We start from the raw sequence: 26848 nt of genomic DNA, 5'->3' as shown, positions 1-26848 counted from the left end.
AAATAGCCTACATCAAAGATGGCAGCCATCAACCTACATTTCTCAGCGTGCTATGAGTTTAGTTCAAAGTAAAGTAAAATTAGCAAAACAAAAATCTCAGCTGCTGCTAATCCTTTTCCCGCATATAAGGACATCCAGGTAAATAAAAAGCTTTTTTACTTTAGCTGGCAGTATCCTGGCAAGAGCAAACAGGGGAAAAAAGAAAGAGAAGTACCTTGTTTAAGCAAAGCTAAACTTTTGGACATTTTCAGTTACAGCTACCGTATCAGGATTGGGTGGTGCAGAGGGTCTTGTGCTAGTCCTCCACACTAGAGCTGTCTGGAAGATGACCATTTTCATTTGTGGCAACTTTCATAGTTTTGAAATTTTGTTTTTGTTCAACACTGAAATAAAAACAAAACTTTTTTGAGTGTATTAATCTCAGACTACTCCAAATCAGGCAGAGTGGGACCTTGAACCTTCGTCTTGCATATACCAGGCCAATACTTTAATCACCAAGCTTACTCCTAGGGGAATTCTGTGTCACTGTGCATGCACATATTTCAAATTTTTTTGGCAGAAAATAGCTTCGTCTGAAAAGTTGCTGCGATCCTGCCTTTTGCCCACCAGAGGGTGCTGTGGCACTAGAACAGAGCAGCAGCTCCCAGCCAGCTAGGGAAGAGAGAGAGCCTGCCTTCTTCACAGTGGCTGTCGGGCCAGATCAGGAGACTGGGGCTATGGGGAGTCACAGTGTGGGCTGCTGCGTGGTCAGATGGGCTCATAGGGGCTAGTGAGGGAGGACAGATCAGGGCAGGGGATGAATGGGGGGTGGAGGTGCAGGGCCACAGGGGAAGGAAGATGCAGGACCACATGGGCAGAGGGGGAGGAAGTGCAGAGCTGGAGGGAGATGGCTGAGTGGGGGCACAGAGACACATGGGGACTGGGGATGCAGGGACATATGGAGATGAGGGGAGAGGGCTGGCTGTGGGGGTGAAGGGACATATGGGGAAATGGGGGAGGAGTGTAGGGCCACATGAGGATCGGATGGCTGAGTGGGGGCACAGAGACACATCGGGACAGGGGGAGGGGTTGCAGTGCCACATGGGGGATGGGGATAATGGGTGTCTGAGTGGGGGTGAAGGGACACATGAGGTACAAGGACACATGGAAGTGCGGGGACACATGGAGACAGGGGCAGATGTGCCTGACACAATGGGGGAGGCTAGGAGTGAGCCAGCGTCTTCATAGAGGATGCTCCCTAACAACCCCTCCCTGCCCTCTCAAAAAACTTGCTCCATAATTTTCACATTCATACCCAAGAACCCTTCAAGTTATGTGTTAATATGCCCAGTAAGGAATCTATTTGTCAAAAAATAATTCCCTATATCTTTTTTTTTTTTTTGGTCTGTATTTCATACATACTTGCTGACAGGTATTTTGAAATAAATTACCAAAATAATTGAAACTGGTGTGATTATATTGTGTTGTTTTGACAAATACAATATGCAGAATTTTGCAGAATTTTTAATTTATGGTGCAGAATTTCCCCAGCAGTACTAGCTGTAGAGTTTCACTTGCTTGCTTACTCTCTCTCTGACCCAATCAATCTTTTTAATTAAAAAAATGTGGAGACTGATATGTCTCTAAAATGTTTTGGCTATGACAAAAGAATATATTTTGCTGAAACTTCATGTGGGTGAAAATTTTCTAACCAGCTCTACTCTACTCCACAAGAGAATGTCAGTAATTTTGACTCAGAGGTCTTATAATCCAGATGCTCCTTAATCTAATCCATTGTATGTATACCAGTATAGGTTATAAATTTCAGATTACCCATTCTTCAAATCAGGCTAGGACGTTACATAGGAGATGTATTGTCAACATGTTTAAAAATGAAATTTGAGTACGTTCTATAATTCTAAAAAATGAAAGTTGTGTTTAGAATGGAAGCCTATTTTTTCTGGGTGTATATTGGTGGCTATATGGGGTCTTGTGTTTAGACTATGTAATGTCATATTTATTTAAAACTGTTTAAACTGTGTCCATATTTGAATATCTGCTTTAATTCAGATTTTTATTTCCTTTTTTAAAATGCTTAAGATTATTTTTTAACTAGAACATTCTTTATCAGATTGAGGCTAGAACCCTGGACTTGCAGTCCCTCTACTACTTAGCCTAAATTCCTCATTGACTTAAGGGCTTTGCTCATTCAGGGCCTGATCTAAATTCACTGGAGTATGCCTTTTAGTCTTAAGTACATGCTAATCTTTATTAAGATCATCATGTACTTAAGTCCCAATGGGATTTAGGTGCCAGTTTAAAGTTGAGTCTTTCCATTGATTTCAATGAGTTTTGGATCAGACCCTTAGTCAGTTTTTCAATAAGAGCTGTAAAATAAGGCCTTTAGAGCTTGATCCTGCAAGATGCTTATACTCTGACCCATATCTCACAAAACCCTTGGGCCCCAATTCAAAGAAGGGTGTAAAGCATGTGCTTCGCATTAAGTTATGTGTGTGTATAATTAAGTCGACCTCTGTTCGGGGAAAAAATCAGGATCTAAAGCATGTGTTTAATAGGATTACTCATGCGCTTAAAGTTAAGCATGTGCTTGAAAGCTCTGTAGGATCAAGGCCAGAGTGTTTATCATCTCTCAAGACTGAGCACTTAGTTCCAAAACTGACAACATACAATGCCACTCTTAGGTGGACAAACACAAATAGATTACAGAAGGAGAGTAAACTCAGAAGAGTTCAGATAGATACAGTATTAAAAATGTACATTCTTAAAAAAACCAGTCAAAACATGTCCTTTTATGTTTATTAAAATAATAGCTCCACCAAGTTGTGCACATATGTGAACTGAGTAACTATGGGATCTCAATTTTGTAACTTTAATTCAACTCACCCACCCACTCCCATTTTTTATTCCCAGTCAATGTGTCATGTCTAATATTAGACTCTGATCCTGTAAACACTTACCCATGTAACTACCTTTATCAATTTCAATAGTCCCATTTAAGCCAACTTGACTATCAGGGTGAATAAAGTCACCTATATTTGTAAGTATTTGCAGCAATTTCAGAGAAAAATACAATGAGCATGTGAAAGCGGGGATTGTAATGTAACATTAACTATAGCAGGCACTACAAGGCAACTGCTACAATTGTTTGTCAAGCACTGTGGTATCCTTCAGGTTGAAAGGCACAGTATAAATGTAAGATCATTATCATTACTTTAGTAATAGGGATCCAATTAGGAAGGGATTGTTTTACTCCTTATGGCACCTTCTAATTGAGTATAACATCTTTGATAAGATTTGAGTTAAATGGCATGATAAATTCTGCAACTTTTGTTAGCATGAAACAAATAAGCACTGTATTTTTTTCAAATAAACTGAAATAGGCTCTAATCCTGCAATCAAATCCATGTTTGGAATCTCGTACCCTGCAAATCCCCTTGAAGCCAGAGGGGCTTTGTACAGACAGAGGTCTACCTGCATAGGTCCCACATGTTCCAAGCCATAGTTTGGATAACTGAAAGAGATTCAGTATTTCTGTAATATCTACCTTTTATTAAAGTTATGTTATTGTTAAAATTCCAAATAAATGGACACATTGCAGAGTTTCTGACAAAATAAGAATATGAAATAGTTTCTTTTGCTTATTCTGTAAATTTAAATGGTGTTTAAGTACATCAGATATTTACCGAAAATTAAGTGGAAGTTACCCTGTGTACACATGTAAAATCAGACCTGAAAAACTGTTGTATGAGCAGAACAAAAATTATTAGTAGTTGGACATTTAATAGCTATACAAGTATATCCTAAAAAACCTTGAGATGGTATAGCTGCCTTGTAATTGCTGACTACTGTGTAGTTGTAGGTTGAAGATCATGCATGCTTATCAGAGCTTCTATTGACTCATGCTCATTCTGTTTATTGATTTGCTTAATTACTTTCTAAAATAGCTAATCAGGGACAAATAAGTGTAGACTTGTGACACCTAAACTACTCAAAGCTCAAAATTTTGGAGCTGGGGTGAGACCTATACAAATAAAATGAATTTTAATGTACTCCATTGGCATGAATCATGCTAAGGGTACAATGTTGGTGCAGGAGTGCATTCATTATATCATGGCTATAAAGAATATAGTGAGAAATTAGCATTCTGACTCATCCTGTGGCTTTCTGGAACAAAGGACTTTTTCTTTTCCAAAAGATAGGGCAACTGCTCTTCTGTATGGTTTTCCCTACTGAGGCTTGACTGAGTGCCTAGAGTAGACAGTACAAAAAGCTGCTTGTTTGACAACCCATTCCCTACCAATATCTATGGGGTTTTTTTCTGCCACTTTAGCCTTTTGAAAAATAATCAAATACATGTAAACATTGTACATTTAGAACCTGGTACTGTGATGGGTTCGGTCACAGAGACCCCCTTGGGACTGACACCTGATGTGCTGAGATTACCTCTGAGCCTGTTTTCCACTGCCAGCTTGGGACTCCAGAACCCTGTCTTGTTGAACCAGACATGCTACTCTGCTGCAACACTGACCCAGAGCTGCAGACTTTAACCCAAAACTGCTCAGCAGGTTACCTATCTCCAGCACCCAGACACTCCACTCCCAATGGGATCCAAACCCCAAATAATAATGTTTTACTCTGTATAAAGTTTATATAGGGTAAACTCATAAATTGTCCACCCACTATAACACTCATAGAGAGATATGCACAGCTGTTTGCTCCCCAGGTATTAATCACTTACTCTGGGTTCACTAATAAACAAATGTGATTTTATTAGATATAAAAAGTAGGATTTAAGTGGTTCCCAGTAGTAACAGACAGAACAAAGTAAGTTACCAATCAAAATAAAGCAAAAACACACAAGTCTAAGCCTAATCCATTAAGAAACTGATTTCAGGTAATATCTCACCCTCAGAGATGTTCCAATAAGCTTCTTTCACAGACTAGACTCCTTCCTTGTCTGGGCCCAATCCTTTCCCCTCGTACAGTCTTTGTTAGTTCCAGCAGACATCTTAGGAGAAAAGCAGGGGATTTCACATGACTGGGACCCCCTTTGTTCTGTTACACCCCTTTTATAGCTTTGGCATAAGATGAGAATCTTATGTCTCTCTGGGTCCTCAGCCTTCCTTCTAAATGGAAAAGCACCAGGTTTAATAGATGGATTCCAGTTCAGGTGACATAATCATGTCACTGTAAGACCTCCTTCATTACCTAGGAGCTGGCCGACACGTGCACAGGAAGGCTTGTAGGTAAACAAACCCATTTACAGGTCATTGATTCTGAAGCACTGTTAATGGCTTCCACTTAATATGTTTACATCAGTAATACAAGTTTATATCTTATTTTCCTAACTCGAGACATAGAACTAATACATGCAAACAAAAAGGATGAACACACTCAGTAGATCATAAGCTTTGTAATGATACCTTACAAGAGACCTTTTGTATAAAGCATATTCCAGTTACATCATATTTACACTCCTAAGCCTATCTCCATAAAACATTATGGAGTGCAACATCACAGGTACATCACTCACAGTACTTCATTATGAAGGGTGTAGTCCAGCAGTCTCGGTGCAGAAATGAGAGCAAGGCATCCCTGATCTATAATCCTGACTGTTACTGACTCTGTGTGCATGAGCAAATCACTAGAAGTCTCTTCTTTAGTTTCCTTATCTGTAAAATGGGATAGTATTCATCTAACAGAGCTCTCAAGAATAATTATTAGCAGATTTCAAAAAATGCATTAGACATTTTTATTTTTACACACACACACACACGGCACTGCGTTAGGTAGGATCAGCATTCAGAAGGAATATAGACTTTTTCATTAGCTTTGAAAGAATTATCAGTATCTTTCACAGTAAGCTCAGCCTCTTTATCACATCACACTTGTGCTATTGTCAGTGCTTTGACCATAAGGTGGGGATCAGCGAACCACAGCAATCTGTCTAGGTCAGCCTGAAGCTGAGGGGTTTAGTTTGTCTTTTCTAGCCCCTTCATCATGTGAGCTGAGTACTCCAGTGCTAGAGTTTCTCAGTGACCTGAGATACTACTATAGCATGCTATTACAGCTGTTTAACCTTTCAGTGACCTGGGCCACCTGTCTGTAAGCTTGCTGTCCTGACTGGAGGCATGGAAGGTAGTAAAATACTTTTTAAATGCAAAGTACATGAGCCAAGAGAGCTTAACAGAAGTCAGTGGAGACAAAAAGTGAAAAATTAAAGCAGCAAGAAACAATTTTGTATTTTTAAAAAACCTTTATTTAAAATGATTCCTCTGGCTAAAAGACTTAAAAATTAGGAACATTCGCACCACTGTCAAAAAGGCAATATATCATAACCTAAAAATTTTAACAAATATTCCAGCATGTTGTGTACTTACACTGATTCATATGCATTTAATTTTGCTATAACACTAGGCATTTTTGTGATCAGCAAATGACTTTCTTGTAGTCTCTCATTCAAAATGGACTTGTTTGTTGCCATTGCCACAGACAGTTATTTTTTCAGATATGGTTAAAATAGTATACATTAATTTATCTTCTGGAAGAGCCTACACCTGCCACTGATTCATCACTTATAGATGGCATACGACTACGAACCAATGGCAAGTTCAAATCCAAATAACTAAGGCAACGAAAGGCTTCTGTGCATGGCTCACAATGTTTTGTTCCTTGTGGTTTCATTTGCCTCTTGCTGCATCTGCTGTTGCTACCACGAGGTAATTTAATTCTCCTTTGTTACTTTTTCATTAAAGTATTTTACAGGGGCAGCCAATGTGCGGTAACTGCCACAACTAGATAGTTTTTAGAAATCCTAGGAGATAACTAGTCTTTGAATTTGAAACTAAATCTAAGACCATCTATTGGAATAGATGTATTGTTTAGAACAAAGATATGGCCCATTTCCATTCACCTTTTAATTACATCAAGACATTTCCATTGAGTACTTCTCCACATTTTCTTCCATCTATTTCTAAATATTTTTGTGGGCAGATCTCATTTTATAAATTCAGAATAATTTGGAACTTTTCTCTGATTCACAGGAACCCGGATAAGTCTAGGAGATCTTACTTAATAAAAGCCAGGAAATGTATAACTTTGCAGGTTTGGTAGTGCTATATGGCTGTACCAACCATATGTGATTGTGATTGGCATGTGGCTGAAGAACAACAAGAGGAAAGTTAGCCTCTCCTTTGAAAGGTTTGATGGAATCATTCAGGAATATCAAATGATGCCTAAGCTCCCCATAATCATGCTTCCTAGAACATGTGTTCTCTCTCTAATGCACTTGAATAGCCCTGAGCACTGTAGTAGCTGAGTGTTTCACAGTCAGTAATGCATTTGTTCTCAAGCATTAAGAATCCCTATTTTACAGCTGGGAAGCTGAGCCCCAGACAGACTGTGACTTGGCCAAGGTCATGCAGGAAGTCTGTGGTAGAGCAGAGAGTTGAATCTAGGTCTTCCTATTCTTAGGCTATTTCCCTAGCAGCTGGACCATCCTTTTTCATGATGCTCATTCCAAGATTTAGCAATTCTTGTATTCAGCTTTTAAAAGGCCATGCCCTATTTTTCTCTTTTAGTTGAGCATAAACAGAGAGGAGTAGATTCACCTTCAGCCAGACAACTAGGATTAGGATGAGGTTGTCAAGTTATTTATCTAAATGAGGAATGGAGGGTTTTCCACCCCAGCGAACTAGATACGAGAAGTCTGATCATGGGCAGCTGAAATCTCCACTAAGGGAACAGTTCCAGACAAAAGGCAATCGTGACTGTTTCACACTGAAATGTCCAGTTAGAACAGAAGAACACTGTCTGTTAAAATGGAGCCCAAAGCCAAACAGGTTATTTTTCAGTTCAGTTTAAGCTCTAAATTTTCAAAAGTGGCTACTCGCTTTGGGTGTCTCTGTTGAATCCACAGGCTCTTAGAGCTTCTCATAATTCAGCCCCTTATAGTGTCTGTAAGGGCACATCTACACTGCAGTTGGAAGTGTGCTAGCAGCTTGTGTAGGCATTCCTGCACTCACTCCAGTTTGGCAAGCACAGCTGAAAATAGCAGTGAAGACAATGCATGGGCATGGGCTGTACAAGCCTATGCTAGATATGTCTTTATATCCTAGCCTACACCAGCATTTGTGCTGCACTGCTCTTTTGAGCCATGCTAGGTAGATTAAGATTTAAGCTATTTTGGGTGTGCCTACACAAACTGTAATCCATACCTCTGACAACAGTGTGGATGTACCTTAAGGGAACCTAAAGTGTGTGACTTCTCAAAATCTGGCTGTGAGCTATTACAAAATGATTATAGCAGAGTGGAGGGCACCACAGGAAACATGGTGGCTGTACAAGAAGAATACAAATTATTGGACTATGAAGCTTACCAGGAGGCTTGGGAAGATACCATAGCTGTTTGACTATGTCTGCATCAGGTACACACCCATATCATGGAGTTTACTTTGAGAGATACCATAGAAAGGACAGCGAGGTGCCACTATAATTGTTCTGCCTAATAGCACACCCCTGGAGAAGTAAAAAATCTGACTTGTGGTAGCTGGTCACTGTCTCTGAAGCTCAAAGTATTTCCATTGTGAAATCATTGTTTACCATTGGAACCAAGTCTTTCTTTTCACTTTGCACTAACACATTTTATATTAGCATTAGGATCTCCAGAGTCCACTGGTTCCAAAGGATTAATATATCAATTTACATACATTTTTGTAGTCAGCACCATCATCAACTCTTGAGACAAAGGTAGCATAGACATGCTCAAAATAACAATTGGGATGTGGACAAACAGTTGATCATGTTATCGGCACGGCTCAGTGACTATGTTCCAGAAAGCAAGCCTCTTAGTCATTGCAATGATTTTAAAAAATAAACTGCTCTGTGCTTACTCTCTGAGGGTAATGAAGATCACAAACTAAGAGGTGTATGGAGAGGTGACTTGCCTCTGTGTAAACAAGATGAGAGCTAGCTTCTCCTTATCGTGTTGTTAAAATTCTCCTTAGAACGTTGAACACTGAAGCTGGTTTTGTCAGTGGTGCCTAAATGAGCTCAATGCCCAAATCCAATGAAAGTCAATGGCACACCTAACTCCCTTGCAGTCCTTTGAAAAACCCAGACTAAAATTAACAAATCTCTGGGTTACATTTTGAGTAAAATTCAAGCAGTTATTTGCATTTACAGCCCAAACATGCTCAGTCTGAGACTGGCATGATGTTCAGTGTGTCCTCCAGCATACAAAGATTTTTATACAATCTTGGCTAAAGAGATCAAGACATCTGGGAAGGCAGTAAACTGCCATTCCCTTGCTAGTCTTTCCAGCTCCACCCAATAAGCATTCAGATGCTACATTGACAGGTGCTTATTAATTAATAAGAAAGTACAATCACCAGAGCCCCCAAAATAATGGCAATCTCTTTGCTTGCTAAGAGGGCAGACTGTGCCAGTAGGGAAAAGTTTCAACAGTTTCAAATCCCTTCAAATTAAAACTTCCGGTGCAACTCCAGAAGTTACTCCATTTCCAGTCCAGGAGAACCAAGCTGCAGGGTTTAATTTCCAAACCCCTTCACAAATGAAAATCTGTAAGCTTTACAGACCTCATTTCAGGTCTTCCCTATTATTCTGTCCAGGACGATGGGTACATTGGTGATGTGTGGTGTAAGATGCCTAATTCATATCAGTACCTTCTTTTACATACTGAATTTACTGATGCTTAGCTTTTCTCAGCATGGTGGTATTATTTTTATTTATTATTAATTTATTAGCCACCAGGACACACATGCCGTGTTCTACATATAGTAGAAATAATTCAGTAAAAGCAATATCTCTCAAAAATCATTAGTTCTGATTCAGCACAGTATTTAAGTATGTGCTTTACTTTAAGTACATGAATAATCCCAGCCGTCTTCAGCAAAATACATAAGCACATGCTGAACTTCAAGCACTTGCTCAAATGCTTTGCTGAATGCAAGTCTTAGAGAGCCACAAGATAAACATATCCATTTGCAATTCAAGCTTTTGCTTTCTGAGCATTGTTTTAAGGAAAAAGTGGGGGGGAGGGAGATCAGGTTGACAAGGGCAAATAAGGAAATTATAGCCCCCTAAGAAGGCATGAGCATTGTCTGATGCTCCAAATAATCTTAACTTTCCTATAATGTGCAGGTAACGGAAACTGTAGTTTGGTTTTGCTAACATTGGAAGTTTCGCTGTTCCAAAGCTGGCCCTCTCAAGTACAATTTAATGTTGCATGTATTTGTTTATTATAGGAGTTTAATTTTTAGGGTTTTGTTTTTTTAAATACCTTGGTAAAGGGAGAAATATCTCACTGGAATTCAATTAATTCTCAGGGAGTGCTTAGTGTGGTCATTTCTGTTACCAAAAGGGCTTTGTTGAATGCCTGCTCTCTGCTACCCTCCACTATGGAAACAAGTTTAGCTTAGCAGCTCCTGAGGTCCTCCATAAAACACTCACCTGTATAGAGCATGAGTATAACTGTTTAAATCATGTAATCCATGACTCCAGCCAGAGAAGCACAGAGTTGTTAATAACCCATGCACAACATCAGATGGCACTGGGCAATGCACACTCAATGGAACACTTTTTTGTTTGTCAGAAAGGTTGGAATACCTAGTGAAACACATTCATTTAGAGAGAGAGAAATGTATACAGTAGGTAGGCGTGGAATGTCTTCTGATTTTGAACAGTGGCAATTTATGAAATAATCATATCAGCTTTGGAAGGAGAAATTATTTGGACCAGAATAGAACACGAGCCGTGGGACCTTAACCTACGTGTATCACACTATAGCGTCATACCACTTCCATTTTAGGCACATTTAGTGTAGCCCTGAGCTTTCTCACAGGTTGCCACTGTTAGGCTTTGGTTGGGCTACTTAGAGTGTAGGTAAAAGCCTAGTTAATTTACAAAACAACAGTAGCATTATGTGGAAATAGACGGACCTGTGAATGCTGGTTTCTGAAATGGAAATATAGGTTCTGCCTTGCTATAACTACAGTTTACTTAAGCTCCCCCCTCCCCCCGGTATTCATTAAAAGAGTGCTTGTAATGCAGCTGGGAATGTTGTTACAAACAGATGAGCGCATCTGAAATGACTGACATTCTTAAAAATAAACATGGAAGCCTTTCACCCAGAAGAGGCGGCTGCTATTGCACATGCTGATGTAATGGGCTCAATCCTGATTCCAGTGGAGTCAGTGCGACAACCACTCATAGGAAAGGAGCTTGGAGTGAGACTGACTAACTAAAAGGTACATCCAGAGAGTACAGATAATACTAAACAAATGTATAAATATTTCAAAGGGAGATGTATTATTTGTTTGGCAGGATTCAGCAATATTACTCATTTGTATCTATTTACAGAATGTAAATATAGCTGAAAAACTGTAAATATGGATCTAGCTGGATTTTTTTTTCTGCTTTTTGATATTCACTTTTCTTGTCTACTGATTTCTGTGAAACTCTCTCTTGGCTAATGAATATAGTTGAAAAAGAAAAGGGGAAGTTGCTGGACTAAAAGTTTTCACCATCTCTAATTTTTTGTGTGTGTGTGTGTCCAATCTGCACTCTTCCTTTGGCCATCCTGGAACCAATCAAAATTCCCATCCTCAGCTTGAGTGACTTAACAGCACCTTCCACTAGTCTCAGTGATTTCTAGTGTCTATCAGAGTCTACTTCTTGCTGCTGTATTTTTAGCATATTATATTTTGCATCCAGGGGTCCTTAATTACGCAAGTTTACATTGACTAAGTGGGTGTTTCCTCGCATGTAAAGACTGAGTAACAGCCAGAGGATTTGGTCCTGTTCTATATTAAGCAAATATACAGATAGCATTCTTGTCAGGCAAACATTTACTGTTCTCTTATTTTCTGTATCTCTTTCTCTCATTGTTTTTTAATGTCAATTCAGTAAATTGGTCCCATTGGACTATTCCTGTGTATGCCGTTTGAAGATTGGGCTGTTAAGCTGTAAGCTGTCTCCTACAAACATGCTTTTCATTCAGTTATATCTTTCTAGAGCGAACAGTACTCGGTTTAATAGAAGAGGAGGTATACACACAAAAAACGTCATTTAAAAGAGTTACGGTTGAAAGATCATTTTTCAGTGGAGTCCAGCTAACACCCAAAGATAACATCTTCACAATTTTTCTACAACTTGATAAAATATAGTTTCTGGAAACAGATAAGGGATCAAGTCAGATTCCCATTGCCTCAAGATGAGACAGCTGCTTCGAGCAACACCTTAAAACCACCCCAAAACTGAAAATGGTACAGAATATGGTGGCCTTCTTGGTAAGTGGAGTATCTTCCTGTGAGCAGCCTTGATGTGCAATGGCTGCTTGTGGGCATTTTTGGTTTCAACTTATAAAGCCCTTAATGGCTTAGTACCTTCTTGTCTGAGAGACCACCTCTCTCCTGTACCATGCTACCAGCTGAGGTCAGAGTAGATACTTGAGCTGAAACACCATTGGTATAAATGAGAAGGGGCCACTGTTAGGCCATTCACTGATGTCCTACAGATTTGAAATTCACTTCCAGCATTAGCCTGAAATAGTCTGAACCTGGTGCTCTACACAACATGCTGCAAAGTGTATGTATCTTCCCCGGGCATTTGAAAATGGTGGAGAATTAAAAGAGTGATGAGCAGTTGAGGAGAGAATGATTTTAGACTCTAAGTTATCTGGTGATGGGGTGTATTGAATTGGACTGCTGCACTGTACTTCAGTTTTAGTATTATTTTAAGATATTTTTAATTATGTTCAAGGACCTAAAGGGTATGGATAGGTGCCCTGTCACAACACTTGTATAAATCCAAATAGATACATCCATAAATATAATCCTTCATCACTCTCAATCACCCCTCTTGATTTGGACCCCTCAACAACCTTAACTTTGCCATTTGTTTTGTTCTGTCATGAAAATATGTTGACTGTATATTTACACACTGTTTGTGTTTAGCAAATATTTGGAAAGGAATAGCATCCCTGGCTCCATTAAATATGTCAGAATTTAATATGTTGGAGGACTAAAAAATATTTTCTGATTGCTTAATCTGTTTGATATTATATAATATCTTGAGCATATGAAGCTTCAGGTTTATATCTGTTTAAGTGTAAACTTTATATCAGGTTTGTATGAATATATGTAGATCTTGTAAGATTATAGTTAACTATATTGTGTCACAACTGATAAGTATTTCCTGTAATGCAGGGGTAGTCAATAGGCAGACCGTGGGCCAAAGCTGGATGTCCAGATGCTTTTGTAAGGTCTGTGAAATCTTTTTATTTACTTATTATCATTATTATTTTTGTATTTTCTCTGGAGTCTGGACCTTGACTATACCTTGACCAAGAAATTGGGACCTTGACAAAAAATAATTGATTACCCCGGCTGTATTGAGTAATGTTGTACTAGGGTAGTGCTGGAGAATGTTGGAAATAGATGTTTGTAATGAGATATGGGATTTTGCAGTCTCCTTGTGGCAGAACTTGACCTGGAGTATGCCTTGGGTAGAGGTGCTTAATCCCTGTAGATTTTGAACCATGTGCGATTCACAAACTGAAGACCAGGAGCTGGCAACAAACCAACCATTTTTGTTCTGAGTTGTACCCTAGAGAGGTGGTAGGGACAGAGAAGCAGCAGTGCCATCTGGCCAAAGGAGGCCCCACTGCACCCAACAGCTCTGTGAAAAGAAACATAATGGACAGGTGGGAGTGGGACAGGGAGGAGGTGGCCAGGCATTGCACATGATACATAAATATTTTTGTATCCTCTACAGCTTGCCCTCTCAACTTCTCAGTACAGGGGTCATCCCCATTTTTATCGTAAACAGAGCCAGGCACATTGTTGACACTCTATCAATTATATAAAAAAATATATATATATATAAAAAAAAATAATAGTTGGCTTATCTCGCCTGTGCCTATGGCCTCCAGTGAGCCACTTGAATAGAAATGTTAGTCACTTCCAACCTAAAGAGCTTGACATTAATTACAACGGGAAATTTAAATCTCAGGACAGTGATTTTAATCATGCATAATAAAATATAATTTTCACTGTTGCATTTGCAACTCACCACAAGACAAATATGCTAGGTTATGACTCATGTCACAGTAACTATTATGATTTAATCACTAGGGTGAATTACCAGAAAGCTTTTGCAGAAACTATAGTTTTGCTACAGCAGCAATATAATTATCCTTTAGTATGTTCTTCTGAAATTCCCAACCTGAATGTATACACTATATAGTGGCTTCACATGCTGTAAGGCTGCACTCTTTCCCTGGCTATTGTGGGAGTCCTACTGTGGTTCTATAATTAAGAAAAATGCCCTGTACTTTTGACCTTTTGATTTTGAAGTACATTTCTCTTTAAATAAAAGAATGGTGTGTGAATGGGTGAGTTGTTAAATCTTTGAGGGTCTTCCTGAAGCAGCCTCTCTGAACTTCACAAAATCCTAGAAGAGAAAAGAGAACTCGCCACGAAAGGCAGGGTGCACATAAAATCAAACAAGAAAGATGAGCTAATCGAGGCAAGGCCATAACTTTATATGGGACTAGCAGTAAAATACTAAGAGCCTGAACCAATGCTCATTGAAGTCAACGAGTCTTTCCGTTGACTTCAGTAGGTGTGGATCATGTCCTGATGCAGCACAAGAAAACCAGTTTGAAGGAAAACATGCCAGCAGAAGGGTATCTTGAGTAATTCAGAGGCTCATTAACCCTTACAACAGAACTAAAAATAAACCTGAGGGCTCTCAGGATGGTCCAGCATCTTGACCCCAATGAACTTGTCAGTTTTCTATTAAAAACTGTTTTCTGTTACATTTTCTTTTAAACCAGCCTTTCAAGAGCTCTTATTGTAGTTCTCATAAACTGTTAATACACAATGAGCATTCATTGTGCCAACACTAATCTGGCAGACATTACACTTCAAATAATTGCTGCCTGCCTTAATTCCTGGTTTGTCCTTTTGTAAGCATTAATTACATATGTCAACTACAATCAGTTTAGAGTAAGATAATTGCAGGTATGGAAAAAGGTTACTCTTAGCAAATATGTACTTGAAAGATAATGTCTTCATACTATTAGTTTTATTTGCTTCACAAGCTTGAGTATAGTTTGTAGTGGGGTCCCTTAGGCTTAAATACATTAATAAAATGGAATGCCCTGTTCAAGTTTTGTGCCCCTAGCTAAAGGATTCCTGATTTTTGCAATAATTAACATGCATATGTTTGTTAATATTTAGGGATAAACATTACACAAACTTTTTAGATGTTTAGCACAATTTTTGTCTACTGTGTCTGAATATTACCCAATGGGTTTCATACATGGCATGAATTTTGTTGAATTCTATTACTTTCCCATTAGATTAAGTTCAATTTGTCTAATCTGCAACAATTTACAGAAGCATTTCCAATGCCAGCCAAATGGTTCAGAGGAGGTAAACAATATCTTCAGCTTGTATTTTATGGGTTCTTGGCCTTCTGTTGGGTTTTCTTGTGTGTTTTGTTGGTTTTTTAAGATGACTTAGTCCGGAGCATCCTGGATTACAAATTTGGTTATGATTTTTTTTTAAAATCGATTGGTTATATGTCCTTCTATTAAGGAGAAGCTATCAGTATGACTCGCACTTAAAAATTTTGAGTGGCGTAGCTGACCTGAGGCTGAAAATGAAAACAGGCTTCCCACTTCAGTTGGGAAAAAAATTGGACCAGTTTTCTGCACCAGCCCCCTAATCTTCTCCTCTTGTTCAGCTCAGCCATTTGCATCTTAAAATACAGGAGAATATGCAACTGCTACTTAGCAGTTTTAAAAGAATACTGCAAAGGGAAGTGTTGTCATAGATTGCTGGGAGGTTCTTTAATAAAAGCTCTAAGACCTCATATGTTGAGGTACATAACTGGAATTTTATGATACTAACTAAAATTCTAAAGTTCTTTTCCTGCATACACTGGCCTCAGTCTGAAGCACTGAATACCCTCCAGGTCAGGGGAGAAGGTTTCTTCTTTGTTTTTTCCTAAGTCTTGGTCAGAGACCATATCAATTACCATTTGAGCCTCATGTTGGATGTGGACTGATGTGTTAATTGGTCAATTAAACTTCATTTGTGTGGACCTTTATTTTTTTACTACGGCTGCCAGAGAATAAGCTTTTTCCTAGCCTGTTTGATTAAAATATTAACTGTGCACTGGGGAACAGAACCTACCTGCTTATTCACATCTGTCTGAAACCTGCCAGTGGCATAGTCTGAGCAAATGAAAAAGCATATTTGAGCCACTTCTCAACTTTTATTTAAACTGTTGAAATATCCCAATTCAACCTACAAAATACCAAAGGACAGAATATCGATTAAAGTAAAATGAATGGTAACATTTTATATAATTAATGTATATCTGTTTATAATTTATGAATGTATAAAATCTCAGGTTAAGATCTTCTTAGGTTTTAAAGTTATGGGGGAATTCTTAAATAAAAAATTACTTTTATGTACCCAAATCATCCACTGATGCAGTGCATTAATAAAACATCTAGTACTTTTTAAAAAGGTTGATAATTAGTTGTCAGCACTTAACTAATGGCAGCTGTAGAGAATATATTTTTATCTTGTATTTTATTCAGATAATATTAACAGTTAGAGTTAGAAGCATAATTAGCGTAACTAGGACACGATGATTCATGCCATTATTGATTTTGTTGCAGCCAACTTTATACTTCTGTGCCAGAATCGTTGATTATTTTGTGCCTGATGGTATGAAGTACTTATATCAAATCTGTCTAGACAGTAACATCTTTGATAAAATGTTTAGTAAGAATGTTTATGACCTGAGCATTTTCAGAAAGAGTATAATGAATGAAGCTTAGTTTTACTTGTAAGTGTAAGGACAAGAACTGAAAATATGGCATGGTTCCCCAACATGCCAGTTCTGAATAATCTGTTTCTGTCAGCTATGTTTTTTTCTGAATCTGGTTTTAAACGTGTAAGGGTACATTTATGCAACTGGAAAATTATCATCTGTTATGTTTATTAATCTTAAACTTGATGCAGAATTTTTTTGTTGGGAGTGGAAGGGGGCTGTAAATGATGATGTTTTCAAGGCTACATCTGTCATCAGTAGGAGTTTAGCTGGCAACAAAACTTTTCAGGACAATCATCTTGAATCTAAAGAACTGATATTTTCTAATGTAATATTTCTGCCTTTAGTGGGTGCCAAAGAAATGAAGAGCCAGATGGTCCTTTTATGTGGGGGAAAGCCCTTGCAGACTAAATTCTAAAAAATACACACAGGTTGCCTTGTTCCAGGAAAATGACCTGTGATCCACCCAATTTATGAGATCCATGCATAAGGATCCTCTAGAGCCGCCTTGATAGAAACTCCATTTCTCCACACTTCCAGTTCCCTGTCATTGTGGCTACTAACCCACTTCTGTGTTTTCCCCAAAACCACAGTGTGAGTAGGTACAGCACACTTGTGTGCTATGGTCCACAAAGAGAACTGATTGAGTCTGAAAGCGAGCAAGGGTTAGAAAATAAATGGTAAGGTCTATGGTTTCAATGCAGGTTTACTTTAAGTTTTTAGAATTAGAATCAGAGGGTTAGAACGGACCACAAGAGGCATTTAGTCTAACCCTCTGCCAAGATGTAGGATTTGTTGTGTCTAAACCATCCAAGACAGATGGCTATCCAGCCTTCTTTTGAGAACCTCCAGTGAAGAAGCTTCCACAACCTCCCAAGGCAGTCAGTTCCATTGTCCTACTGGTCTTACATTGGGAAGTTTTTCCTGAGATTTAATCTGAATCTGCTATACTGTAGTTTGAACCAATTGCTTCTTGTCCTGCCCTCTGTGGCAAAAGAGAACAACTTTTCTCCATCTTTTTTATAGCAGCATTTCAAATATCTGAGAACCGCTATCATATCTCCCCACCCCCCATCTCCTTTTTTCCCCAAACTAAACATACCCAGTTCCTTCAGCCTTTGCTCATATGGCTTGCATTCCATCCCATTGATCATCTTTGTCGCTCACCTCTGGATCCTTTGCAGTTTCTCTACATCCTTTCTATACATTGGTGACCAAAATTGGACACCAGCTGAGGCCTAACCAGCTCTGAGCAGAGTGGTGCTATCACCTCCAGTAACTTGCATGCTATCCCTCTGTTAATGCAACCTAAAATTGCATTTGCTTTTTTTGCAACATCATCACATTGCTGACTCATGTTGAGGTTGTGATCCACCACAACCCCCACATCCTTCTCAGCAGTGCTGTTGCCAAGGCAGTTTTCCCCCATTCTGTATTGTGCATTTGGCTTTAATTCCCTAAGTGTAGCACCTTACATTTTTCTTTGTTGAATTTCATATTATTGTCTATAGCTCAGTTCTCCAGTTTATCAAGATCTCCTTTGAATTTTAGCTCTGTCCTCCGAAGTATTAGCAAACCTCCCTCCCCCATCCCCCACAGCTTTGTGTCATCTGCAAACTTGATCAGTGCGCTCTCTGTACCTGCATCCAAGTCACTAATAAAGATACCAACGTCATTCCATTAATAAATACTCTTTGTTTGCGGTTGTTTAACCAATTATGTAGCCACTTAATGGTAGTTCTGTTGAGACTGCATTTCTCCAGTTTACTTATCAGAATTTCATGTGAGACTGTCAAAAGTCTTGCTGAAGTCCAAGTATATTATGTCCACCACATTCCCTCATGCACCAAATCAGTTACTCTGTCAAAGAAGGAAATCAACCTGCTTTGGCATGATTTGTTCTTGGTAAATCCATGCCGGCTGCTAGTGGTGATCTCTTCATCATCCAGGTATTTGCAAATTGATTGTTTTATACATTGTTGTAGTAGCTTCTCCTATCATCCATGAGTTTGTAAATATTATTGCCAGTGGCTCAGAGATTTCTTCAGCTGATTCCTTCAGTACTCTCGGGCAAAAGCATCTGGCCCCACTGCTCTGAATTCATTCAAATTGGTCAGAAGGTTTCTGAAGTCATCTTTATTTATCCAGATCCGCATACCTTCCCCTTTATTGTCTATGGTAACTTCACTAGTTGTCCAGTCACGTTATATTTGTGAGAAGTCTGAAGCAAAGTAGGAATTCAGCATCTCTGCCTTCCTATCACCTTCCATTACCAGCTCACCTTCTCCATTGAGCAGCACACCCAAATGTCCTCTTTCTTTTTTGTCTGACATATTTGAAGAACCCCTTCTTATTGTCTCATTTCTTGCCAACTGTAACTAGTTCTTTGCCTTAGCTTTCCTGATTCTATCCCTACACTCTCGTGCTATTCCTATGTATACTTCCTTTTTAGTCTCTTGGGAATAGGGGAATATCACTGTATGGAAGGAGGGGCCCAGTGTAGCTTCTTGAGTGTCAGGATAAGGTGGATAGGCCCAATTACAAGAGTGAGTTTGGAGCCAAGGTTCTACTATGTGTAAACAATTAGATTATTTTTACTAAGGGGGGGAATGATTTTTTTCAAAGCTCATAACATTTAGTTGTAGGTTACATATTGCTAAAACAATGTTGGTGAACATTCATTTGAATGCCAAACGTCTGTTAAGTTCATTCCCCATGCTATTCATACAAATTGCATTTGGCTTGTACACCCTTCTGGGGAATGGCTATTTGTATTAATACCCTATTGTGCATGCAAACATATATACATGCTTAAGCCAAAATATTTACCATTCATTCTTCACTATTCATAATTTGTTGTTCTATTCTTTCAAAATTTTTAATCATCTAATGAGGGCAAAAACAATACTATGTGACCAAAGAAACCAATCACAAAGCACAAAAAATGAATAGCAAATAGCAGAATTCAACAACATCCAAGAAGCCCCTAGATTGAAATTTGTCCACATTATTCACTCAGTGCTGCTAATGACAAATAATATACACGGAATCTGGGACATGTTTAATGTTTTATTGTCAGAATAAAAGGGTTACATTGTCAGTTAATTTTTTGCAATGAATAATTCAACCAGTTTTATAGTTTAGATTGTAATCTCTGTGGGTCATGAACTCTTTCTCATGCTGCAAGGCACATAGCAACTATTGATACTGACTAAATAATAATGGTAATTATAGTGTAAGAGAGGGGTTTTATAAATTTGAAAGGGGCAGACAGATTTTTCACAAAATCAGCTTCTGTAAGGAAAGCAATATATTGAATCAAATACTTGTGCCAGAGGATCCCTAGAGAAGATCCAAGGAGGAGGGAGAAAAAATATTTCCCCTTAACCTCTGAGGATAGGATAAGAAGAAATGGGCTTAAATTGCAGCAAAGGAGATTCCTAACTGTCAGGGTAGTTAAGCACTGGAATAAATTGCCTAGGGGGATTGTGGAATCATTGGCGATTTTTAAGAGCAGGTTAGACAAACACCTCTCGGGGATGGTCTAGATAATACTTAGTCCTGCCATGAGTACAGGTGACTGGACTAGATAACCTCTCAAGGTCCCGTCCAGTCCTACAATGATATTATTCTATGAGTCTATCCTTGTGATATTGTCAACCTTGGGGCTTCTCTGGAGGTCCTATGACACAAGCATGGTAAGCTGTCCAGGAAACATCATGATTTCCATTGAAGGTATTCAGACACATGGCTTGCCTTACTTGTTCAAGCTACCTGCATATGTCTTATAGGACTTGGGTAATCAATTGGCAGTTAGCCTTAATTTCACCATTTGCAGCTGGCATGGGAGCATTGGTTTTCTTTAAGTTCAATGGGAGGACAATTTTCCAAGACTCAAGAAGTGATGATACAGTTTTCTTCAATGCGTATCTGAAAACTGAAAACATCCACTCAATATGCAGCGGCAGTCAAAAATGCTAATTGAATGTTGGGAATCATTAGGAAAGGGATAGATAATAAGACAGTAAATATCACAATGCCTCTATATAAATCCATGGTATGCCCACATCTTGAATAGTGCATGCAGATGGGGTCGTCCCATCTCAAAAAAGATATACTGAAATTGGAAAAGGTTCAGAAAAAGGCAACAAAAATGATTAGGGGTATGGAACTGCTTCCATTTGAGGAGATGAAAAAGACTGGGACTTTTCAGCCTGGAAAATAAATAACTAAGAGGGGATATGGTTGAGGTCTATAAAATCATGACTGGGGTGGAGAAAGTAAATAAGGAAGGGTTATTTACTCATAAACACAAGAACTCAGGGTCACCCAATGAAATGAATAGGCAGCAGGTTTAAAACAAACAAAAGGAAGTGTTTCTTCACACAACGTACAACCTGTGGAACTCTTTGTCAGAGGATGTTGTGACAGCCAAGACTATACCAGGGTTCAAAAAAAGAACTACATAAGTTCATGGAGGATAGGTCCAACAATGGCTATTAGTCAGGATGGGCAGGGATGCAAAACCATCCTCTGAAATGTCCCTAGTCTCTGTTTGCCAGAAGCTGGGAATGGGTGACAGGGGATGGATAACTTGATGATTACCTGTTCTGCTCATTCCCTCTGAAGCACCTGGCATGGGCCACTGTTGGAAGACAGGATACTGGGCTAGATAGACCATTGATCTGACTCCAGTATGGCTGTTCTTATTTTCTAATGTGCAGTTCCACAGTCTGGGATGGGAATTCCACAGACAGCTCTCTCACTTGAATACTGGGATGCTGAAGAAGGAGTCTGTTGCTGTGGTGGAGCTGGGATTGCGGTCTATGTTGTGTGTAGCCTCAGTAGTGAACAGACCACCATAGAGCTTTAGAGGATAAGCTATATTCTCATCCTTCAAGTGTTGGCATGCACTGTTTGCCATGCTGGGAGAGATGACCAGCACTCTGTCACAGGTGATGGACAAATTAAGTTTTAAGAAAGTAACTACTCGCTCACTTTTTCATGTTTGCATGAAGCGTCAAAGCAATGTAGATTGGTAAAGGTGATTCTCGAGCTTCGTTGTGGTACAAACTTACTGTTTCTTCATGGTGACTGATATTGCTTTTGTACTGAAACAGTTGTACCAAAGTAAAGCCAGCTGGATGAATGGAAACTTGTTCAGACTCACTTTTAACATTTGGACCATTCTATATCCTGGATATCAGTGCCCATAGTGACACAAGCAAAGATTTGGCTTGCACTATAGTAAACTGTTTTCATTTGAAACAGTTCCCTTCGGATAAGTTTTAGTGTGTGTGACAAAGAAGCACTTCACCTATCCCAGGCTTCCTCACATGATTTTGGAGAGCATGTCCAATATCCTGGTTGAAGGCAAGGAGTACATCATGTCCTTATTTATGTGGTTGGAGATATGGAAAGAAACAGGTTTTTAGTTTAGTGCTAAATGCCCCGAGCCAGTGTCATCCCAAGCTGTATGGAACCTTGTGAGGTCTGCTGGTTTAAAGACTGGAGCCATGCCTTCATTGTCTTGTCTGCTCAATGTATGCTATGAGTTCAGCAAAGGCAATCCCGTGCAACATCATCTGTTTTGCTTTTCTCAGTTTTCTTCTCTGACTTCGTTGTAGAGAGACATCAGACATCTTGCATGGTACTTTTTCTCTTGGGCCATTAAGTCCCCTGCACTTAGGTTTGCAAGCAAGTGGTAGTCTAGCAGCTAAAGTGCATGTTTGCGGACTCGACTACCCAGGCTGACATTAGAAGCTTCATGGAGGTCTTCTGATGAAATAGAGCATGCCTCTTTTTCTGGAGGTTTTTGTGTGGGTCACTTATTCCTCTGCAGCATGCCAGAGTGATCCACGGCATTCTGGTGATGGGTTTTTATTCTCAGCCCTTTTAAATTTGGTCCTATTAAAGCTGATGTAGCAGAATTTGTGCCAATGTCCATTGTTCTTGTTGAAAGTCTTTCTCAATACCATCAACATCATATAATCTACGTTTATCTGTGGACAAAGGAAGTGCATTCAGATTATGGAAACATCTGATACTTTCTGCAAGAGTTCGATAGCTATATTGAACATGCTTTCCTTTTGGTTCTGCTGGGTTAATCAACTCTGTACCTGTGTCTTTCTGACAAAGCACAGAGATGCCCTAGTCAGTAGTGGAATGGAATGTCTCTGAGATCCAGGTCCCTCAACAAGCTTATATCTTTCTGACATGTTTGAAGCACTAGTAATAGCCAATAGTAATCTCACATCTTTTGTTACTCTGTACAGTTAATATTACCCAATCACCAACAGCTTTCACACAACCAAAGTAGCATCTGAAAGAAAAAAAGAGAAATGTGATTAACTTCAGCCAAGACCATGTTGACAATCAAAAGTAGTACAAAATGTGACCAATTTTAAAGTCATGTTGAAGCAAACCAAGAATATATCACAACAGTAAAACAACAACATTTGCAGATTATGACAGTGTTGTTAAAATTGCTGCCACAGGCAACATGGCATCAGTTAGTGATGGCCTCATATCTGAAAATCTTTTAGGTCATGTCCCAAGACTGTGGAAATCTTCATGGTTTTATCACAAGCCCACAATTCTTCTGTTCCTGCCCCCAAATCTGATCAGCTACAACTCAAGACACTAGATAGCAAAGAAGCTGTTTCTCAGCCAGCTCTTTCATGTAGATGCCTGAAACATCCAACTAGGAACAAACTGGCAGTTTACTATATATTTTTAGCTGCCTCCAACCTTTCATTTATCTTGTATAAAATACACAGGATAAAGAGGTGAGGTTCCAGGTACCTCCTTAATTAGTTTTAGGAACCTAATATGCTGGTCAGATCCCTATGTATTCCCATCCTTCTCCTATAATAATCTCTGAATATAAGTATTACTCTAGTTTTACACTGATGTCTATGGGGTAGTTAAAAATGATTTTACAAAAGTATGTAGCAACAGTTTATATTATACAGTAGTTAACCAAGGAAACGTGTGTGTGTGTACAGAAATGGTTGCAGAATTGGGGCCTTTGCAATTTCCCCTTGCAAAAGTATGTGTGTGGGTATACATTTTATGAGAATAATTTAAATATTTATTGTCCCATAACTTAGATAGTTATTGTCCCATAACTATGTAACACTGACAGACTCCAGTCGTCAGCAGGCGGGATCAAGCCTGGGACCTCTGTAGCTGAATGCATGAGCTAAAAGCCATATGGATCTTAGCTAAGGCTATAGAGCAGACTAATTAATCTCTCTCTCTAGGTGGTCTCTGCCACTAGATGGGAAAGAACACCACACCTGGAAAGTGTGTGTGTTACGTACTTTCCCTAGCTGAGGAAGTGCGTCCAGAGCTTCAGAGACTTTCCAATTGAAATCCCAGACAAGCCCCCATTTGTAACACCAACATGCTGGTTGTCGGCAGGCAGGATCAAACCTGGGACCTCTGTAGCTGAATGTATGAGCCTCTACTGCCTGAGCTAAAAGCCATATGCCTCTTAGCTAAGGCTGTAGAGCAGACTCATTAATCTAGCTCTCTCTAAGTGGTCTCGGTGCCACTAGATGGGATAGAGCACCCGGAAGGTGTGTGGGTTAGAACTATTTAACAGATTTCTATATAAGAGTTAATTGTTTCTAATTAAACCATATCTAAATGCTGTCAATTGATCTATGGATAAGAGTGATCTCTTTTTTTCCCCAGGTTGTGTTACAGCTTTGCAATATTGATCTACAGTTCAAAATAGTGTTCCCCATCCCAGTGTATAGAGGACTCCAACCTCATTCCTAAAACTCTGTCTAAAGTCCAAAGTTCCCCACACTTGCTCCTGGTCAGGCAAAGTGGTGGTGGAATAAGCAAAGCCTGTCTCAGAAATTTCTGAAACCCACCTGACCTCATTTATCAGTTGCACAGAATCTAAAACTAACCCATTAATTTGACTTTTACAGCCTATACTTTCTCCAATACTTATTACTGCTAATCCCACTGTTGTTTTCTGTTGTTTAATATCTGGTTATTTTTTAAATCTTCCTAAGCATTTGAGTGTATTTTGTAAATGTGAATTAATATTGAATTATATTTTTAATTTTGTTTTGAAGTGATGATTGACATAAGGGTATTCAAGATACAAGTGGGGTGAGGACCAACTTCATTTGGTGAGAGAGACAAGTCTGTCTGGTCTCTCCCACCAAAAGAAGTTGGTCAATAAAAGATATTACCTCACTCACATTGTTGTTGTAATATCCTGGGACCAACACAACTACCACACTGACAAAAGGGTAATATTCTTATTTAGGGATATCCGGATATGAAAGTTTTTATAATAAAGATGCCAAATATTGTATATTCAGATACATTTAAATGACTACTTATTTATATTATGATAGCATCAAAAATGTGCAAAAGTATATCTAAACATATTGGAAGACTAAGTCCCTGAAATGGATAATTTATTCAGCCTTCAGAGTGAGAGAACCTACAGAAGATTATTCATCCATATAGTTTTCATTATATCTTGGTGCACAATAGATTTTGTTATTCTTTTTGCCCATACGATACATGTCTAGAATAACATTGAGGTTGTTTTATAACTTTTCAGTACATTGAATGAAAGAAAAGTATGACAGCAGAAAGCATCTGATAAATTAAATTTGACATGTTTCTTATCTATATAAAATGGATTCTGAACAGCTGGTAATTGTGAATATTTTAGCAGTCATTTTTGATGTGGAATATTGCTTCTGTGCTCAACACTAATGAGATGTGAGTTGTACTTCATCAAATTGACAGTTACTTTTTTTTGATGAGCACATGGTACATTTTTCAGAGTACTTGTTAATGGATACACTTACCTGTAAAGACAAGAACAATTTCTTAGTTTCACTACCCAACAATAACAAGGGCTTTGAATTGAGAAACTGAGCACACAAATAAAAGGGTAAACAAAGAAACAAACTGGAGACACATATTCAACATTAACAATGAATACAAACTTTGAACAGATATGTAGAACTGAAGTATAAAAAGCCCTCAAAAAAAAAAAAAAAAAAAAGAAAAATTGAAAAGCATCTTTGCACCCATTCAAAATAACTTAGAAAGCAAAGTCCTCACTATTCACCTTTGATTAATGACTGAGACTTATTATAAACTTGTTTGTGACACTATTTATTTTATAATTTTCTTATCCTTTTTGTCATTGAAAAATTAGGCCCTGATCATGACTAAGACTAACTATAGACTCATGAGTACTTTCATTGGCTCAAAGTGACTACTACAAGGCAGCTACAAAAGTGGTTGGGGCCTTTGATTGCAATTTCCCCTTGCACATTTTTTTCTGTTGTCCAATGTTTCACCTACAATATAAATGTGATGTATTGAGTATGAGGTTGTTTGGTAGTTCATAGGCCTTGAGGTGCTTGTACGCATCTTTGACCCTTTGGGCACTTTGAAACCTCAAGCTTTAGTCACAGGCATATGAGCTGGAGCAAGCATTTGACCTCTGTGACAAAGTTCCTCCTCTGCCTTGGTGGGTCCTGTGCTTATTGGCGGATTTGCTCGCCTCAGAAGTTCACGGCAGGCCTCAGTTTGGCCACTTCCGTGGCTCAAACCTGCCATTCACTCAGTTAACCTCATCACTGGCAAGCATGGGGAAAAGGAAGAAGAACAATCCCCGCAGTCTCTGCTGATCCACCTAGTGGATCGGGGAACAGGCCAGAGACCTTCCCCTCTGGTGGAACCCACAGTCCAGGTCAACTCCTCTGGTATCAAGTAGGGACTTGGGGGGATGGAGGGATAGGGGGAACCCGGGCCTGCCCTCTACTCCAGGTTCAGCCGAGGGCCCTGTGGATTGCGGCTGTCTACAGTGGCTCCTGTAACAGCTGCGTGACACCTACAACTGCCTGGGCTACTTCCCCATGGCCTCCTCCCAACACCTTCTTTATTCTCACCACAGGACCTTCCTCCTGATGTCTGATAATGC

At 39.0% G+C, this 26848-nt stretch overlaps 1 protein-coding gene across 10 annotated transcripts in view; it reads left to right on the top strand.

Moving 5' to 3' along the window:
* The window catches only part of RALYL (RALY RNA binding protein like), a 577640-nt gene that overhangs the window by 77885 nt on the left and 472907 nt on the right, over positions 1-26848 (top strand). The window contains exon 1 of one of the 10 annotated variants that reach the window (XM_037892364.2): positions 13227-13282. The exons of 8 other annotated variants lie outside the window; for them this stretch is intronic. The gene's annotated coding sequence lies outside the window, so the exon portion shown is untranslated. Of the gene's footprint in view, positions 1-13226; positions 13283-26848 lie in introns of those variants that run through there. One more of the 10 variants, XM_043539411.1, reaches the window with a different exon arrangement.

Source organism: Chelonia mydas, chromosome 2 (genome assembly GCF_015237465.2).
Source record: "Chelonia mydas isolate rCheMyd1 chromosome 2, rCheMyd1.pri.v2, whole genome shotgun sequence".
Classification (NCBI taxonomy): domain Eukaryota; kingdom Metazoa; phylum Chordata; order Testudines; family Cheloniidae; genus Chelonia; species Chelonia mydas.
This window is presented reverse-complemented; position numbering and strand designations above follow the sequence as displayed.